The 13,791-nt window shown below is 36.6% G+C and overlaps 1 pseudogene; it reads right to left on the bottom strand.

Moving 5' to 3' along the window:
- Nucleotides 1-4,576: 4,576 nt before the first annotated feature.
- LOC147511881 (uncharacterized) lies at nt 4,577-7,002 on the bottom strand (annotated as a pseudogene).
- Nucleotides 7,003-13,791: the final 6,789 nt, after the last annotated feature.

Genomic DNA, 13,791 nt, shown 5'->3' on the forward strand with positions numbered 1-13,791 from the left:
TGTAGGAACTTAAGAAGGCACTATTGAACAAAAATGGCTTGTACGACAATATTTGCTATCATCTTTGTCCACGATGTTTAGAAGCTAGCTGAGATCTTTCTCTAGCTCTCACTGTGGTACTAAAACAAACATGACATTAACCTACGTGCATTATCCTATCAACAGACTACCTATAAAACAGTAGGGCGTATGCATGTTTGCGTGTTCCTCTAATAATTGAAAACAAAATACAAAAGGCATCACTGCACATCTATTATGTACATTTCTATGGAAAGAGGGTACTTGGTGTTTGCCTCCATAGTTCTAAAAAGGGTTATTTAGCTTTTGGCCCCACTTTATATATGGATATTAGCGTTTGGCTCTCCTAAGTTGTTTTATTCGTTTTTTGTCCTAGTTCTGTTTGTTGAATCAGTCAACCTTAACTCCACTGTATGTTTTCTTCAAAATGGCAACTTTACCCTTCTCATGACATGCACGTGAAATTGTAACGAAATATTCTATCCTTTCATTTTGATTTGAAATTCCATTACAATTTTGTTTCGTTAAATTCAATTAAAATTAACACGTGGAAGGTATCTAAAAGTTAACAATTGATGCCTTATGCTAGATGTTACGTATCACAAGAAAGTTAGTGAGACGCGGAAAAACAAAACAAGATATCTTCCTCTTATTACAAATACTCTCTCTCTCTCTCTCTTATCACTTCTTCAAACAAATCACAAAGGATAGAAAACCCACTTCTTCAGTTCACTCGATCGAATAATATATCATCACGTACCCTAATTTCTTCTCCCCATCATCCAAGCATTACTTTCTTTCATCAGTTGGTTTGATTGTTGTTGTTGCTCAGTTCGTGTTGTTGTTGCTCAATTCGTATTGTGGTTGCTCAGTTCAAGCTTTTGTTCATTGGAATGATTGTTTAGCTTGCATAAAGGTATGTTTTTTTTTAATACTTGCATGTAAATTGTGTTGGTTGCATGAAAAGCGATGAACAATATAATAAGGAATGTAGGGACCAAACCCTAGAAATTACCAAATGGTAATTGTAAAGTGGGGACCAAACCCTTGAAATTACTAAATAACTGTTACTTATTGAAATTAGGGATTTGTTTAAAATTAGGGTTCACGATTTATAATTAATTTGTAATAAACCCCAATTACTTACTCAAAATTGAAGGTTTTGTCCAATTAGAGTTCTAATATGCAAATTGAACATAAACTTAGCGAAATTACACCATAGAAATTGGGGCTTCTGTCAAATTAGGGTTATAAACACCAATTCGCCCCAATTACATGTTACAAAATTAGGGCTTTCATCAAATTAGGATTCTAATGTGCAAATTGATCGAACACCAATTAGACCCAATTACATATAATAAAAAATAGGGCTTTCGTCCAATTTGGTTTATAGTGTACAAATTGAACCTAAATTGGGACAATTACATGTAAAAAATTGGGGATTTTTTCCAGTTAGGAATCTAAAGTGCAAATTGAATATTGTGAAGTGTGTTTTCATTGTTAATTCTTATATATGTCTATTTTATGTGTTTGTATGCATGTTCTGTATGTTTATGTGCATGTTCTATGTGTATGCTTGGTGTATGTATGTAATTGAATTATTGTAAACATGTATTTCCAATTATATGGCTTCACCTTTAAGAGGTCAGAGAGAGTTTGTGATACACTATGATGGTTTCTCAAAACAAATAGTGCCTAGTTAAGTAAAATATCCAGATTATCATGGTAGTACTCAGTTTCATCTTAGGTTAGATAGGGATGAATTGAGTTATATGGGGCTTGATAATAGTAAAAACAATACTTTTACCCTTCTTTATGCTAAATAACACTAGGAAGAGTAAAAATAGACTATTCTTACTATTAGATCAAAGTTCTACTCTCAATAAATCATGCAATATAACTAGAGTAAAAAATTTGTTCCACTCCTAATCGCTTAGATGTTTATCTTAATTCAACATGTGACAAACAATTTAACAGCGTGAGAGTAATGATTTCTAAATAGAACTAATATGGAGAAAACTAATTTGAATCTATTCTAAATTAAACTAAGGCAATTAAATATGAACTTGAGAATATGAAGAAGGAATTAGAGAGATTCGAATCCACTTTGATTTATACCTATCATGTTAGCATAAAGTTTGTTGCAAACCTTAATCTTTACATTCAAACACAAGGTTCAAACATAAAGATTAGACCTTTAATGATCCATAATTACTTATGGTATCTCTAGTCATATAATAATTAGCATGAGAGGAAGTTTAAACCCATTCTTATAGCAGATTAACTATCCTCTAGCCTAGGTTAATTCTACTTATATCAAAATAGAGAAACCTAGGCTTCAAGCTATTTTAGCAACTACTCTACACTAATATATCATATCAAGTCCTCACCAAAGCTTCAATCAAACCCCTCTAATGGAGGTTTAGCTATGATTCATTGGACTATCATGTAAATAAGGCTGAGAATAAGACATAGTAATAATAAAAAAATTGTATTGAACTAAGAACTTGAAGTGTTTTAATGGAGTTTAAGACTATAAAACATAAAACCTAAATTATTCTAAACTATGGGGAAGAGGTAGGAGAGAGAGTTAGAGTTTTGCCTTAATCCTCTTTATATAGGAGAGGAGTAGGTTTACAATTTCGGCATGGGCTTTGGAGTTGTGTTTTGGGCCATTAAATCAAGCTCAAAACCTAATTACTTAAGTCTAAAATGGGTTTCTCTGCTGGAATTTACTGCAACACCTTTTTTTCCAACTTTTACTACTCTGATTGAGTCAAGCATGAACCATTAGAAAGCTCTTTCAAAGCTGGTCGTTTTGACATATAACAGGCCCAATTATGAGGTCTAAGTCCAAAGATATGACTTGCTGAAGTTTTGTTGACTTTTATGTTCTTTTTCTGCCCGAGTCGACTTTGACTTTTCAACTTTGACTAAGCTTTAAAAGGTTTTTTCTCCTTAAAACTTGGGCTTTAACAATCGAACTTCTCTAGTAAGAAATTTGACTCCTTTCTCTTGCAAAAATGACGTATTTTTTCACATAATTGATTCTAAGACTTGAAATACACAAAAACACAAAAATAGTGTAGTAACCATTAAGGTTTCATGTAATCGACTACAAACCGTGAAAACCCATGCATAGCGAATAAATGGTGTTCACGATTTGGTTAGGAAATCATACATTTGATCAGCTGTGATATCTCTGAAAATCAGCAACCTCTTGATTTTCTGTTGTATTCCTATCTTAGAATGGATGTTGTGTGGGCAACGATCTGTCAGCCCTTTCTTTCTCTCTTGGCCGAATTTTGAGACTAATTGTGCTTGAGCAATCACTCTGTTTTTTGGCCAAAAGAGGGGTTTCTTTATATTGGCTACAACAGGGACCATGAGGAGAAATTAGGGTTAGGTCTCCTGACGGGCTTGGGCTTCCCATGTTCGCCTAGAACACACGGCCCAAGTCCGTCAACAAATGGCTTATTCCACTAAAGGCCATTGTTGCACTACCGCCCTAATCCCAAATTACGTGTATTATGTTTATGGGCTCCATATTATATACTCGTTGATCTCCCCGTGTTAAGATATCAAATGCCCGTTGATTAAGTCAAGTTACTAACAACTACATTAATCAACTTCTTATGTCCTTGAGTAGTACCACTCAACCTCATTGTCATGTCGGATTAAATCCACCTGTAGGGTTTACATGACAATCCTTATGAGCTCCTCAAGGGAACATCATCAACCCGACTTCTTGCGGGTCACATATTCCTTCTATAATCAACAACACACCTTAGATACAATGTCATTACCCAATCCATCGAGTTTGTTGATTCACAAATGAATCTCACTCATTGATGATTTAAAGCAATGTACAATGCACGTAAGTGCCCGTTATTATATCCAGATTAAGAGGACAAACATTCATAATAACAGAGGTGTTTGTTCTTTTATATAATTAGTATAAAGAGAAATAACCTCACTTGGTCTTGTTCAATACACACAAAGTGTACTAGTGTAATCCTGTAGTCAAGATAGACTAATACCAGATTGTACTACAACCTTACCAATGGTTTGTCCAAATCCATCTAGGTTGTGAATGTTTATTTATACTTTATAAGGTACTGATGATATGATCTTCTGTGTGTCACCACACACCATATCATATACAACATAAAGTACTAGACGCATGCATATAACTAATAACATATATAATATGCATAACATTTGCCCATATGATTCTCATTCAAAATATAAAGAATTAGAGTTAATACAAAAGTAATTCTTTTAGTATATAACCATATCAATCTCCCACTTATACTCAAAGCATTGCTTTTTAGTATACTACTAACAAATCTCCCACTTATACTTAAAGCTATTCTGCCAAGCATCTGATTCCCATCCCCTCAACATGCCTGCCAAAAGACTTAGCCGATAAGCTCTTTGTAAAGGGGTCAGCCAGGTTGTCTTCTGATGCTATCTTGGTAACATTAACATCTCCTCTTTTTACGATTGATCGTATCAGGTGGTACTTGCGCTCAATATGTTTACTTGCTTTATGGGCTCATGGTTCCTTCGAGTTAGCTATCGCACCAGTGTTATCACAATAAAGTGTGATACTCATAGGTAAACCAGGTACCACTGTCAAGTCCAACAAGAAGTTTTAGAGCCAAACTGCCTTTTTGGCTGCCTTAGTGGCTGCAACATATGCAGCTTACATGGTGGAGTCAGACACGCATTTCTTCTTGATACTCCTCCATACTATGGCTCCACCTCCCAAGGTAAATACACAACATGAGGTAGACTTACTCTTATCCCTATCTGACTGAAAATCAGAATCTGTATACCCTAAGGGAACCAAACTATCTGCATGGTATACTAACATATAATCCTTAGTCCTTTTCAGGTACTTCAGAATATGTTTTACCGCAGTCTAGTGCCCTTGTCCTGGGTTCTTATGATATCTGCTAACCATGCCAACAGCAAAGCAGATGCCTGGCCTTGTGCATAGCATGGTGTACATTAAGCTTCCTACAGCCGAAGCATAAGGAACCGCTTTCATGTCTTCTATCTCTTTTGGTTTCTTGGGACACATATCCTTTGATAGAGGAACTCTATGGGACAAGAAATACCACTACATTTCCATCAAAAATTTCTTGTACACACAAGATTCGTCTGGACTTTGATCAAATCCATAAGATTGGATTACCTTATCAAAACGAATGTTCCAATATCTAGAAGCTTGTTTAAGTCCATAAATGGATCGTTTAAGCTTACAAGTAAGATGCTCTTAACCTTTTTCAATGAATGTTTCTGGTTGCTTCATATAGATGGTTTCCTCAAGACTTCCATTAAGGAAAGCTGTCTTGACATCTATTTTATAGACCCACTTGCATCCAATGGGTTTTACACCATTGGGTGGCTCTACAAGCTCCCAGACCTGATTAGAATCCATAGATTCCATCTCAGAAATCATTGCCTTTTGCCAAGATTCTACATCTCTGTCTTGGAGTGCTTCATTGTAGGTCCAGGGATCAGGATCTTGGTTATCAGTGGTTATGTCTGAAGACATTCCCATTCCAATCCACCAATCAAGTTGTCTAACAACCTTCCCATTACGACGAAGCACCTCTTGTTCTTGTACGTCATTAGTGACACGTTGTGGTTCCTGTTCTTGTACTATTAGTACTGAAGTAGTTTAATGTCTCTCCTTTCAATACTTCTAGAATAATACTACTCGGGGTATTAATTTAATGCACTGTGGGTGGAATAAGATTAATGATGTATAAATTGCCTTCTAATGCACCAGAATAGATAAAAAGTTTATTTTTCTTAATGACGATCTTGTCATTTAAAAGAAACATGATACCCATCCTTAATTAACATAGAAACTGAAAACAAGTTCTTTCTAAAATTAGGCACATAAAAGACAATTCTTTAACACCATAGTCTTATTTCTACCAAAAGATAAACAAACATCTCCCACTACAACAGCTACTATTTTCGTAGCATCCCCCAAATATATGGTAATCTCTCCAGCACTAAGTTTTCTGGTTTCCTGGAACCTCTGCAAATGAAATGCGACATGGTTAGTGGCTCCGTATCTACATACCGTCTTGGTAGATAGATAACACCGCTAAACATGTTAAATGACTAGTGCATGAGACATACCTCTATTATTCTCTTGGTTGAGAAGAGGACAATCGGCTTCCAAATTAATCCGACCGCTGCTTTACACTTGAAGCACTTGCCCTTAGGCTTTTTCACAGCTCCTTGAGGTCCCATGCCCTTCTTTGCCATATTCTTATGCTTCTGAACATTATTCTTCTTCTTACCGCCATTAGGCATAGAAGTAGAAACCTTCTCAGTAGCATAAACCTGAACATAACTCTGCTTAAAGAGACTCTCAGCTAACTGAAGTTCTGTTATAAGTTCCGCCAAAGAATACAACCTTTTGTTCATGTTGTAGTTAAGGCGGAACGGTTCAAATCTCTCAGGTAGCGTCATGAGAATGATATCGACCTGCGTTTCCGCATCGATATCAGCTCCAAGAATCTCTAACTCATTTAGATAAGCCATCATCCTGAGTATATGATCCCTTACAGGAGTCCCTTCAGTCATAGTTGTGGTCATCAAGTTTTTCATGGCAGTTTACCTAGCAGCCCTATTCTGGTGTCTGAAAAGTTCCGTGAGATTGATCATCATATCATAAGCCGTGGTCATGGCCTGATGCTGATGTTACAGCACACCTGACATAGATGCCAGAATGTAACACCGCGACATCTCATCTGCCTTGATCCACTTCTTATATGTTTCTTTCTCCTCTTCTCCAGCATCATTTTTAGGCTTAGGTGGGCATTCCTCATTGAGTACAAATTTGTACTCTTCAGCAGTCAACACGATATCCAAGTTGCGTTTCCAGCCTATGTAATTAGGGCCAAGGAGTTTGTTTTCCTTAAGAATAGTTGCTAGTGGGTTGAAAGTAACCATTTTGAAAATCTAAGAATCACATAAAATTAACTATTATGTAGAGCAAAAACTTTTTGAGTTAATAACAAAAATTAATTAATTAATTAACCCGTCAGCACCCTACACACCGAGAAGTAGTAAGCCACGATAGTGTGGACGTTTACCATTCTACATTCGTGGAAATACTTTTGGAGTTAACTTAAAAATTAATTAATTAACCCGTCAGCACCCTACATACCGAGAAGTAGTAAGCCACGATAGTGTGGACATTTACCATATCTACATTCGTGTAGAGAAGCTTTTCCTATTAGTTCTACTTCTCATCAACTTAACAACACACCACTTGTTAGAGTGGACACATGCCATCTAGACAAGTAAAACTAATATGCTGACTTTTCTTTGGTCCTACAAATAATAGCAGTGACTCTGATGGGGAGGATACCATTACTTGCATCTAAGTGTATACTATTACTCAACACTAAGTCCATTATTTTGTAATGAATCCCTTCAGATGTAGAAGTGAATTAATCCATTCATTAATAATTTCATATAGTTGTCCTTTAGAAGTTTGTACTGGTGATCCGTAATTAGACTCATCCGATATGGAGGAAGGCACTAAAACCGACGCGCAAGTATAATTACATTACCATCAAACCAGTAATGGAGACCGTAGGATTTATACGAAACAAAATTCCTGCTCCCACTTAGTTATTTAGAAATGAGGATCTTTCTATTTACTGGTCAGGCTTATGTCCATGTTATCTATTATTCATGTGGGCTTAGTTTTTAGCACAAACATCCACAAATAAAAACATTTTTTTTTTTAGAAATCGTGGCCTGTTTCCTTCACTGGAAACCTCACGAAATCACTTCATAGACCCCAGAACAGCAAACAGTTTTCACCTTGTATAGAAAAAGACATTTATCTCTTTCTGGCGTTAAGGGTGCGACCTGCGCTCCTTTTTACGCCTATACAAGGCACATGGTGTGCTTATGCCTTTGGCGACTTCCAGGCGCTTAAGCGCGACCCGCGCTCCACCCGCACTCCACCAAAAAGAACACAACATCGGATCTAGACCAATCCAACTTTTGATCTTTTGATCTTTTGATTTTACAGTAGATTACATCATGGATAAAAAAACAAACAACACGATACATACCGTGATTTAAATTACATTCACCAATAAACAAATACTGTAAAATCACTTTTCATACATTCTAACCATAACAGTTGGTCTAGATGCCTGCAAAACCAAGTTAGAACAATTCTACATCTACCAACAGATCTACATGCTCCGATACCAACAAATGTAGGATCCGTTATGACAATCCTTATAAGCTCCTCAAGGGGACATCATCAACCCGACTTCTTGTGGGTCACGGATTCCTTCTATAATTAACAGCACACCTTACATACAATGTCATTACCCAATCCATCGAGTTTGTTGATTCACAAATGAATCTCACTCATTGATGATTTAAATCAATATACAATGCACGTAAGTGCCCATTATTATATCAGGATTATGAGGACAAACATCCATAATAATAGAGGTGTTTGTTCTCTTATATAGTCAGTATAAAGAGAAACAACCTCACTTGGTCCTGTTCAATACACACAAAGTAGTGTAATCCTGTAGTCAAGATAGACTAATAATACCAGATTATACTACAACCTTACCAATGGTTTGTGAACGTTTACTTATACTTTATAAGGTACTGATGATATAATCTTCTGTGTGTCACCACACACCATATCATCTACAACATAAAGTATTAGACGCATGCATATAACTAATAACATATATAATATGCATAATATTTGTCCATATGATTCTCATTCAAAATATAAAGAATTAGAGTTAATAGAAAAGTAATGCTTTTAATATATAACCCTATCAATCTCCCACTTATACTCAAAACATCATTGCTTTTTAGTATACTACTAACAAATAGAACTAACTCTTATTTATTATAAACATAATTGGCCTAAATGTAATACTATTAAGGGGTTAAAACTACAATTTTGGGCTCTTATCAAACCACCCCCAAACAACATTTTGCTTGTCCTCAAGCAAATATGAGAAATTAAAATAAGTGGCCGAAAATGGAGTTCTAACTAGTCTCGTTTCGCTGAGTACGATTGCATTGACCATATGCAATAAGACATTAAACCACTAGAAATTCCCTAATGAACGAGTTATAGTCTCGTGAGAGTTTTCTGGGAAAGTACTCACAACAATGATTTAACACAATTAGGTTTATAGCCTAACACGACCACAACAGCATAATCGCTAGTATCGCACAAAAGTTCGAAAGGCTTAGACCAATCGGGAGGTTATATAATCGGGGTAGATGTTAAGGCGGCTTTTAATGTCTTAAAAGCCTGTTTACAGTCATGATTGAAATCAAAGATGACATCTTTTCAAAGCATATTAGTTAATGGCCTAACTAATTGGAAAAATCCTTGATAAAACGCCTATAGAAACCTGCATGGCCTAAAAAGGCTTTAATGTCACGAACAGTCCGTGGTATAGGAAGAGACGCTATTTTATCTAATTTGGCTTTATCTACTTCTATGTCGTCACTAGACACAATATGACCTAGAACTATCCCTCTTTGAACCATAAAATGACATTTTCTCCAATTTAAAACCAGATTCTTTTCCTCACACCGTGTCAACACTTTTGAAAGGTTAGACAAGCAGTCACTGAAAAAGTGTCAATAAATGGAAAAATCATCCATGAAGATATGAAGCATGCATCGCTGGAAAGTACCAGGAGTGTTACAAAGATCGAAAGGCATTCATTTATAGGCATATGTTCCAAAATGACATGTGAAGGTAGTTTTCTTTTGGTCATCACGATCGATAAAGATTTGAAAATAGCCAGAGTAGCCATCTAAAAAACAATAATAAGCATGACCAGGTAGACGTTCACGCATCTGATCTATAAAGGGTAAAGGAAAGTGATCATTTTGTGTTATGACATTTAGTCATCTGTAATTAATACAGATCCTCCATTTCATAGGAACTCATGTGGAAACAAATTCACCATCGGCATTACAAACAACGGTAACACCCAATTTCTTAGGAACTACATGAACGGGGCTTACCCATTCACTACCGGAGATGGGATACATTATACCTGCATTGAGTAACCTTAAAACATCTTCCCTGACCACCTCTTTCATTGCAGGGTTCAAGCGATGCTGTGGTTCGTGTGAAGTCTTTGCATTATCCTCCAAACATATGCGATGTGTGCATACGCTAGGGTCAATCCCTTTAATGTCGTCTAGGGACCAACCAATTACGGAATGATGTTCCCTAATCACCCTAATCAAACGGAGCTTCTTCATCAACAGACAACTGAGAAGATATGATCACCGAATGACTACCATCCGGATCAAGATGGATATATTTCAACTCAGCAGAAAGAGGTTTAAGCATAGGGGTGGGAGGAATGGGTAGAAAGGATTCTGGAGGGCATTCGTCCTGAGTAGCTGTAAAGAATTGTTTAGGTATGAGGTCTTCAAACTTGGAAGATGGATCTATAGAAGGATCAAAGATAGGAGTAAACTCTAAAAGGGCGTTGACTTCCTCTACGTAGAAGTCATCGTCGAAGTCAGAATTTCCAAAAGAAAGGAATTGGTTCATCTGATTCTCAGGAAACGTGTTATTGAAATAATCTTGAGCTAAACTCTCGATCATGGTAACTTATCCATCGATAGTCGTATCGGGTAACTGTTGCATCATTTTGAAAATATTTACCTTAATAGAAAAGTGTCCAAAGGAAATGGACATCGAACCATCACGACAATTAATGAGCGTGTTGGTGGTGGCCAAGAAGGGACGCCCTAAGATGATAGAAACAGAGTCATTAACGACTTTTGTGTCGAGGATAATGAAGTCGGCTGGGTAGTAAAAATCTTGAACTTTAACAAGTATGTTTTCAACAACACCCTTGGGATACTTAATAGAACGGTCAGCTAACTGCAAAATCATTTTAGTTGGTTGCATTTCTTGTAGATCAATTTGTTTGTATAGGTAATAAGGGAGTAAGTTAACACTTGCCCCCAGATCTAATAGAGCAGTTGTTGTGTGGGTATCGCCCAAGGTGCATTGTACAGTAGGACGATTAGGGTCCTTGTATTTAACGATTCCAGTATGTTCAGATAGAGAGGGAAACTGTTCAGTTAAAAAGGCTTCTTTTGGTATATTGGTTTTTCTCCTAGTAGTTCACAATTCTTTTAGAAACTTAGCGTGTTGTGTTAACTTTTTAATAGCTTCAAGAAAATGTAGGTTTATAGTTAGGTTTTTAAAAACTTCCCTAATCTCATAAAAATTTGTATCCTTTTTCAACATGGCTAGTCTCTGGGGAAACGGTGGTTTATCTTTATATTTATCATATGGGTCAATAGGATTATTAACCTTATGGTTATCTTTGGCCGTTTTTCTATTTGGTTGTGGTTTAAATGGTACCAGTACAGGTGTAGGATCTTTAGTTTCTATTACGGTATCTAGTAAAGTTTCATTATCAATTACCACTTGTGGTGGGTCAACGGGCATAGTGATGGCATTATCAACCACTCGACCTGAACGGAGGGTGGTGATGACATTTAACTCTCCTACATTTAAATTTTCGTTACTAGGATTACCGTTACTTCAAAGGCTGTGTTTGGCATTTTAGGATTAGGTATAGTTTGACCTGGAAACACACATTTTGGTTGGGCTTTATCTTGGGCTAACTGTTGTATGGATTGTTGAATAGATTGTAATATCTGTTGTTGAGCTTGCATGTAGGCATCGAAGTGATCCGGTTGTGAAGGTTTAGTGGCCACAGGTGGTGTGAAAGGAACTATCTCACGTTGATTATTAACGAGTGGGTTATGATAGTTATTATTAACCGGGATGATACCTCCATTATTATTATTATTATAATTATTACCTGGCCCTTGTACTTGTCTTGGTGGAAATTGGTTGTAGTTATTTGGTGGCTTAACAATTTGATTACTAAAACCTGGAGGATTGACTTGTTGTTGATTATTATGCCAACTGAAGTTGGGATGTTGTCTCCAAGGTGCGTTAGGAATATTATTAAATTAGCGCATACATTTTCTGGCTGTGTGGGTGGTTGTTCATAGACAAGAGGATAATAGGAGTCAGTTTGCTCAAGCTTAAAACAAAAATTACATGGAATAGAGTTGATGTTCATGACAGGAGTAGGCTTTTGGTGAACAGAAAGGGTTTTTACCTTTTTGGTGAGGGATTTGATTAGGGTTCTAATCTCGGGATCAGGTTTAACCTCAAACATACTGGCAGCTTTTGCTGTTGAAGAAGAAGGAACAGAGCAGGGGATATCGTTACCTACACTCCTCCCCCCCTAGTTATTATTACGCTTGGATTGATCATCTAAGAATTTAAAAGCCCTTGTGGCTCCTTTACTAAGAAAACTACCCCTATTCATTATATCAAGAACCTCTTTATGGTGATATGAAAGCCCCTTGAAAAAGGCACGAACATGCATGTCTTTCACAAGGTTATGATGTGGGCATTCTATAAGAAGATCAGTGTACCTGTTCCAAGCCTCTGAAAAGGATTCATGAGGGTTTTGGCAGAAGAAATGAATCTTTTGAATTATTTCAACTGTCTTCAGTGGTGGGTAAAACTATTCCATGAACAATTGAACAAGTTTAGCCCATGAGTCCACGGAATTTGGCGTTTGGACAGTTAACCAAGACGCCGCCTTGTCGGCTAGGGTGAAAGGAAACACCCTAACTTTAATTTGTTCTAAACCTACGCTAGGATGATGGAATGTAGTAAGAACTTATTCTATCCTATCCATATGCTGAAATTTAGGGGAATTCGAAAATCCCCCACTCGGTCTGCAAGAATAATGCATGACTTAGGGCCATCATTTAAGGCTTTGTAAAAATCAGAGAGAGGAATCTCTGCGTCTTCAGCCATTGATGCAGGTGTAGTGTGTGTAATTCTAGATAGGCATGTACGTTAACGTTTACAATATATAACTTTAGATGGTTTCTTCTTACCAGACCTTAATCTCATGCAAGGCTAAGTCCAATATAAAAGAAACAATTTCAGTAGTCAAACAAGCCTTATTATACTAGAATTAAACTCCTCTGACAGAAGAAACGAGGAGTGAAAGAAGGAGAACCTGAATGCCTCCTTTATACGCTTATAAATAGCGCCTTCAACACGAATTTCAGTGTCCTATAGCAGCCTGGAACACCAAACTAGCAAATATTTGGATCCAAGATGTGACCTGTAACTAACCTGTAATTGGGCAGAAGCGATCAGACCATCTTCAAAGGGCATGCACGCTCGAATATACGCTAACTAGGGGAAGATATTCACAAATTTGTGGGGGATTATGTTCCCATTAGTGGTGTTAATTACATTTGTAGAGGTTTCTTGACTACCATTTGCAATGATGTTGGAGTTTTGAAAATGTGGGATACTATTAAGGCAGAAAGGGATAATAGTTTGTTTGTCACCACACTCACTTGAAGCTTTAATATTGTAGTGAGTATACTTCAAAAGAGTTTAGAAGTTGAGGTTTGTTTCGACCAAATATGATCAAAACACTAAGTGATGACGAAAGAGATGAAAAATGTAGAAAAGTAGTGAAAAAGCGATGGTGATCGAGTGAATGATAAGACTGTACCTTTCGGTTGTCTACGTACCCAAAATATCGATGAGATCAAGTCTCAAGAATGTAGTTCTATATGAAAAATAGTTTGGTATTTATATAGGTTGAGTAGAGACTTCTTGTAGCTTAAGTAATTGTAATT

The sequence above is a fragment of the Coptis chinensis genome, chromosome 3, assembly GCF_015680905.1.
Source record: "Coptis chinensis isolate HL-2020 chromosome 3, ASM1568090v1, whole genome shotgun sequence".
NCBI classification, from domain to species: domain Eukaryota; kingdom Viridiplantae; phylum Streptophyta; class Magnoliopsida; order Ranunculales; family Ranunculaceae; genus Coptis; species Coptis chinensis.